The 6,793-nt window shown below is 50.0% G+C and overlaps 1 long non-coding RNA gene across 1 annotated transcript; it reads left to right on the top strand.

The window, feature by feature from the left end:
* Positions 1-532: 532 nt before the first annotated feature.
* LOC123071623 (uncharacterized) lies at positions 533-2,466 on the top strand. Its single transcript, XR_006434469.1, has 2 exons — positions 533-1,794; positions 1,885-2,466. It is a non-coding gene; the product is annotated as an uncharacterized lncRNA (long non-coding RNA).
* Positions 2,467-6,793: the final 4,327 nt, after the last annotated feature.

Below are 6,793 nucleotides of genomic sequence, written 5' to 3'. Positions count from 1 at the left end.
CGGTGAATAACTGCTTCTCCGTGTTAGTGCATGTCATCGCGAGATGACAGACCAAGTCTAGGCCCATTCTTCGAGATACTCTATGGGTATCAAGAGGGAATGTGTCCGATTTGTGCACGAAGTGCGGGTCCTGTTGCTCTATTGGCCTCGAAACTTCTTGTGCTCTCAAAGGAGGCCATCGCATGTATATGCATGGGCTATTCGGTGGCCCCTATGGTCTAGGAAGTTAACCGGCACCATGAGAGGGGGGTAGGCCACGGTCAACAACTGCCCCTTCTCATGTTTTTTACTTTACACTCTTTAAAGTTCTCTCTTGGTGCCGGTCTAGAAAGTTGACCGGCACCGAGAGAGGGGGCAGGCCACGGTCAACAACTGCTTCTTCTCATGTTTTTTTACTTTACACTCTTTAAAGTTGAGTTTTGAACAAATCTAACCCAAATATATATATATATATATATATATATATATATATATATATATAGGGTGGGTCTATTATGATAACAACCTCTAGAGTCTTATTCTGCACACCAAACCCTTATTCTGCACCCCGAAGAAACTACTGTAGCCACCACCCCACATACGCAAAAACAGCCAAACTGCATAAAACAAAAAAACTACCTCCACCTTCCCCACCTCTCGTTACCCCCTTCCCTACCTCCCCGGCGATCACCCGCGCCGCCCCGCCCTGGCCACCACCTCGCACCGCCCCGCCCCGGCCACCACCACGCGCAGCCCCGCCCCGGCCACCACCCGCGCCGCCCCGCCTCAGCCACCCCCACTCCTCCCACATCTCCCTCGTGCCCATTTTCTTCGTCTCCCTCCCTCCCCCACCACCGCACCAACTCCCTCCAATCCCCCTGCCACCGCACCACCTATGCCTTGCAGCTGTAGCCCACCTCCCCGGCGTCGTCCCACTCTGCTCTCCCCCACGACCCCCACCTTCCTCCCGGTCCATCCTCGACCTCCACTTGTTTCTGCCGTCCGGGGGTCGCGCCGCCGTCCGTGGATCTCCGCCGCCCCGCCCAGCCACCTCCAGTCCCGGGCGCAACCAGAGCCGCCACCGTCCACGCGGACCCGCGCGTCGCCGGCCCGGTTCATCATCCCGATGTGACCAGGCGCTCCAACCGCCGCAGCCTATCAGATCCGGTGAGATCCGGCTGCCCCCGCACCTCCCTCCTGCTAACCGCCGGCGGAAGCCCCTCCTTCTCCAAGCACGTGGCTCGTGACCAGTGGATCCAGTGGGTGACGGTGATGGCCACTGGATCCGCTGCAACCGGCCTCCTTCCCCCGACGCGGATCCGGCGGGCACGACCCCAACCGCTTCTCTCTGCCGCGGATCTGATATCGTCGGGTTTTCTTCACCATCGTGGGGGAGGAGGGTGCTCCACCTCACGCCCTGCTCCACCTCATGGCGGGCAGGCGCAACCAGAAGGCTTTTTTGCAGTTCACTGTTCCCTCGTCGACCACCGGCGTTTATGCAGTCGAAGATGGGGAGCTCGCCTCTCGTTCCAATGATGTGCATCTTCTGCCCACACCCCTTTCTTGCAGTTCGCATCCTCCTTGTGTGTGGTCTGGAGAACGCGTCCATGCAGCTCACAGTCATCTTGCATTTGATTTGACACACCAGAAACAATTTTCCTCCCATGTCAAAATAGAATTTTGCTGATCAGTTGGATAGTGATAACATGCAGTCTGCTCGGCATGCTGGTGCTGGCTGAGGCGGCAACGCGTGCCGGCGCGCGTGCGGTGGGTGACTAGGAGCTCCCTGGCGAGCGTCCGTTCCCCTACGAGAAGGTGAGGAGTTCACGCTCCCGTCCCTGCTGTAGCTTACTTTGCTCCTCCACTCCAGCGAGATGTGGTTTGATGCGTGTATGGTTTGTGCAGTTCGTCGGTGATTGTCTTACATTACGCATGGCTAGTGCCTGCAGTCCACTGTTGGGATGGCAAGTACTGCAGTGCGAAGGAGTGCGGCGTGCAGCTCGCCCGAGCATGCGAGCCATGACGCTCACCTGCAGGATGCAGCTCTCTCCTCCACTCCTTGCTTTCGCCACAGGGTGGCCGGTGACATCCTTTTTTAGTAATTCAAAGTTCATCATGCAGGACACTAGCTATCTGTAAAAATGGTACCTCATTATAATTTGTTATTCAGACACGCAGTCCACTAACTATTCTCTTCGGTTCATTTTTTTGTTGTTTTCTTAGGATGGGGAACATACAAAAGTGGACGGCGTCCAGGGATGTAATTCTCTACCTGTGGCACGTTCAGCTGGGTGCTGCCAATGCAAAGGATATTGTTTTGTATTGGAGTGTGTGTGTGTGTGTGTTGAGTAGGTTACTATTTTTGTTGTAGTCCATGCGCTCGATGCGAGTAGTGGCGCGGCAGTGCACTTCGTCGCCGTGTGAAGTTCCCTGTGTCGCCATTGCAGTGTGGTTGCCCATTTTTTTATAAGTAAAGTTTGAAGCTCACTTTGTTGTCTCATGCAGTTTGCTATAAAACTCCTCCACGGTTCGCTTGGTAAAAATATCTCAATGAAGTTCGTTTTTCATTATATGTAGTTCACTCGCTCAGTCCCCGCGGTCCACTCGCGCGGTCTACGCACATAAAAAAATATTGAGTTTGGAAAAAAACTCACGCCGTTCACTTTCGGTAGCGTCGCAGCCTGTTTACGGTAGTCTCGAGGTTCACTTTTCATAGTATTGCTGGTTACCAACGCTCGTCATGAAATGCACTCCACCTCGTTTGCGAAAATTTACGTTCCACAAAAAAATCCTGCTGTGCAATTTGTCCGTTTGATGAAGTGCGGATTTTAGACTAAAGAAGTGCGGTTTGCTACCTCGTTTAGGAAAATTTACGTCCCACTAAAAAGAAATCATGCAGTGCACTTGTCGGTCTGATGCAGTGCGGTTTTTGGTTCGATGCAGTGCAGTTTTCAGTCGGATGAAGTCCCCACGTCGATTTGGGTGTCGCGAAAAATAGTGTCCGCATTTCGATAAATTCGAAATTCCTCTTAAACCGTAAAGAATTAGAGAGAGTGTTCTACATGAAAGAGTTGCGTATCATCGATATCTTTCCAATGGTGTATCGTTTGAATCATTCCGACCAGAGGTTTGCAAAAATTTCGCGAAAAACGGCCGCTGCCACTCGGTATCCGCCGCACGATTTTCAAAATTAATTTAAAACCGCAAGGAATCTGAAAACCAATTCTACATACGAAAGTTGCGCCTTGTCCATAGCTTTCCAACGGCGTATCACACGCCTCGTTTCGACAAACGGTTCAAAAACTGAAGCGAAAAAAGTACCGAAAATTTTAAAAAACTTGAAAAACAGAGTTCCGCGATTTAGTAAATTTGAAACTGCTCTTAAACCGTAATGAATTGGAGAAAGATTTATATATGTAAAAGATGCACCTCGATAATATCTATCCAACGGCGTATCATTTGCTTCATTCCGACAAGCGGTTAAGAAAAAAAGGCAAAAAAAACGCTTGCTGCCACTCGTCATCCGCCGCACCATTTTCAAAACTGCTCTTAAACCGTGTGGAATCTAGAAAAGTGTTCAACATGTCGAAGTTGCGCCTAATCCATAGCTTTTCAACGGTATATTACACGCCTCATTCTGATAAACGGTTAAAAAATTAGAACAAAAACAGTACCGAAAAAATAACGCATGCAGTTTTTTCCGACGAGAAGTTCACTGGTCTATATTGCAGTGCTCGTCGTCAAAATGATGCAGTGCGCTTCTGTTGAGCGTGCAGTGCCGAAGTGGTGTGCAGAATAGTTATTCTGCTAATATTAGCAGAATAGACCGTCTATATATATGGCTTAAGTGCATCAAAAGTCTTTTATCGAAATAATTCATCAAAAGTCATGGGATTTTCAAACTTTGGTCGTAAAACATATGAAATATGAGATACAGAAAAGATAGTGCCAAACAAAAACACAAAGAGAAGGAAAAAAATTAGAGCAGTGATTACCAAGGGTCGATTATCGGCTCTCGTTAATGTCCACTTTTTTCGAGAGGCCCTCTTGGTAAAGCATCTAACCTAGATCTTAACCGTCCCCCTTTCTTTCTATCTTCATTCATCTCCTTCTCTCTGTTCCCTACGCCACCGCCGCCGCCGACGCCGAAATCGCCACCAACTGCCTCCCCCACCCCTCCTTCACCGCTCCCAACTGCGTCCACCGCCACCATCTGCGGCCACTGCCCCAAGCTTCATGGCTGGCGGCCGGCGCGGCGGTTCTTCGATGCGGCCCAAGGACGGCCGCCGCAGCGGAGCTCCTCCGGTAGCGCGGCAGCTGGAGATGCCCTCAGGTTAGCTCCCAACTCCGACCATCGCCACCCCCTCCTCCACCACCTCACCGCCCCTTTCCCAGACTTGGGACGAACCCTAGGAGGCGTGGCTCGGTGGTTGCGTCCTTGCTTGCCGGCGCTGCCGCCTGTCGTCATGCCTACCCAGCCGGTCATCTCCCTCCCCGGGCAGCCCCCCGAGCCCCTTTCGGCCCCCTTCTACGGCAGCAGGTTGCGCCGCTGTGGGCTGCTGCCATGTCCAATCTATGGAAGGTCCGAGTGTGTAGATTGTAGAGAAGAACTTTGCTCATTGTACAATTACATTACAAAATCAGAGTACCTAGGTTCATGATAGTTCACGGTCCTTTTCTTTTTAATCTTAGATTATTATTCGATTGTCTTATTTGGAGAGCATGGAGGCGAAGGAGCACTTTATAAAGCCATCGGCATTCGACGATCGATCCATTCATCCCCAGCTTAATGGGGCATGATCGAGCAATGCCAGACCTATGTAGCAATCAAAAGTAAAGAAACGTAATGGCTTAGGTGGCATTTTTTAGTTGGAGGAAATTTGGAGAGGGACCCCACCCAATTGGAATCAGGGGGCGGAGGGATTAGCAGTTAGTCTAACGTAAGTGTAGCATTTTTGGGCATGATCACACGAGCCCATAGGCCACATATATATAGCGCAGTGTCGTAGCTAAGAAATCTGAATTGGTTGAATTTTGTGCTTGTTTCGGGTTGATAAATGCAGCAGTAAGAAGGAATGAAGCAGCCATTCAGATATCTTACTGCTGCATTTAGGTGTTCAGATTAATACTAGTACTGTTCAAACGGTACATAGTTCATGCCAAGTTGCCGATCAAATCATGACCGGTTGTTGCTTGATGCCACTGTTGTGCTAGATGAGGAAACCGATTTAGTCATTTAGTAAATTGTGTTTTTGTATAATTTTACATGGAACAAATACTGCCTTTGAATATTATGTTTCGGTTCTATTTGTTATGCAACATAGATATATTTTCGTATGCCTTGAAACTAGAGTTTTTGCCTTGTTTTGTGGTACACTTGGATAAGTGGTATGGTTAATATTCACTATATATATTTTGTTTTTCTGATTCTGATGGGAGCAGTCGTAAGTACTTGAGAGTCCCGAGTGGTAGGGCCGAGTCGTCCGCCTCCCATCAGGCCACTTCCGAGGACGAGTCATCTGCCTCCTATCAGGCCACTCCCGAGGACGAGTCATCATCGGATGGCGATGTCGGAGTGGACTTAGATGAACGAGATCCGCTCGTTACCAAGTCGGGCGACATGGAGACCTCGAACGGCTCGGGGTCTACCTCGAGCAACACTTCCAAGAGGAAGAAATCCGGGCGTGGTCCGGGGAAGGTCCCGGAACCAACTGCTGCCAACAACCGTCCTGTAATTTGCCCGACAGGAGAGGGGTAAGCAAGCATTTAATCTGCATCATATTTTTGGATGCCACAGCTTTGACACTCACATATGCTTGTCTTTTATATCATGCAGTCAGTGTACATTTATCCCGACACAACCTAAGGGGGCACGCCCGCCGAACCACGTCATCGGCTCCCTCTTGAGGAAGCACTTCCGTGGATTGTCCAAGATGGGTGATGACGATCCGCCATCGCCAGGCTTAACCTGGGAGCATTACCTGCAGAACAAGGACGAGCACGATGTCACCATGGCCACCCGGGTCATCAATGCTTTTTTGTAAGTATCTTCGCTCCGACCACTGCATTTTTTCATATCCAATTTTTTGCTTGCGTGGATGGTGAGAAGATGCCATATGCTTTCTTGTAGGAAACATTTGCTTGCGTGGATGGTGAGCAGCAGAAGGCGAGGAAAGGCATCATGAAATCTGCTCGAAAGATACTCTCTGACACCAAGCATACGTTGCGGTACAAAGCCGTGATGCAGTGTCAGCCGCTCGATGACAAGGGAGAGAATATGACAAGGAAGACTGCTTGTCGGACCAACTTGTCACGATAAGAATACCCGTCATTGGTAAGTGACTACATCGGTTGCTAGTACTTTGATTCATCCCTCTTGTTCCTCAATTATTTGATTTTGTCTGACTAGGTGAAGGAACCCTGGATGAAGGAGGATTGTTGGGAGGCCCTGGTTGACATGTGGTGTGACCCAGCATGGCAGGTGCATCATGTGGAGAAGGGAAACAATCGAGCCAAAATGACATGCCCAGCTCATGTCCAGGGGAGCCGGAACCTAATCGCTCTCAAGCAACACATGATATGTGGATTAAGATGTTCACTTTTTCACACGGTGCATCTTGGTTCATTAAACTTGATGGTTAATTTTGTAGGAGGCGAAGGTTGGTCGTCCGGTCCACATCTTGGAAGCCTGGAAAGAAGGCCACAAGGGGAAGGATGGCACCGAGTTCTGCAGCGAGCCGGCGGAGGAGAAGTGGGGGAACTTCAAAGAGGTCTTCCAGGAGGTGCACGGGCAGGAAGCCGAACCTACGTCCAA

This window comes from Triticum aestivum, chromosome 3B, assembly GCF_018294505.1.
Source record: "Triticum aestivum cultivar Chinese Spring chromosome 3B, IWGSC CS RefSeq v2.1, whole genome shotgun sequence".
Lineage (NCBI taxonomy): Eukaryota > Viridiplantae > Streptophyta > Magnoliopsida > Poales > Poaceae > Triticum > Triticum aestivum.
The sequence above is the reverse complement of the archived record's forward strand: the minus strand, read 5'-3'. Positions and strand labels throughout refer to the sequence as shown.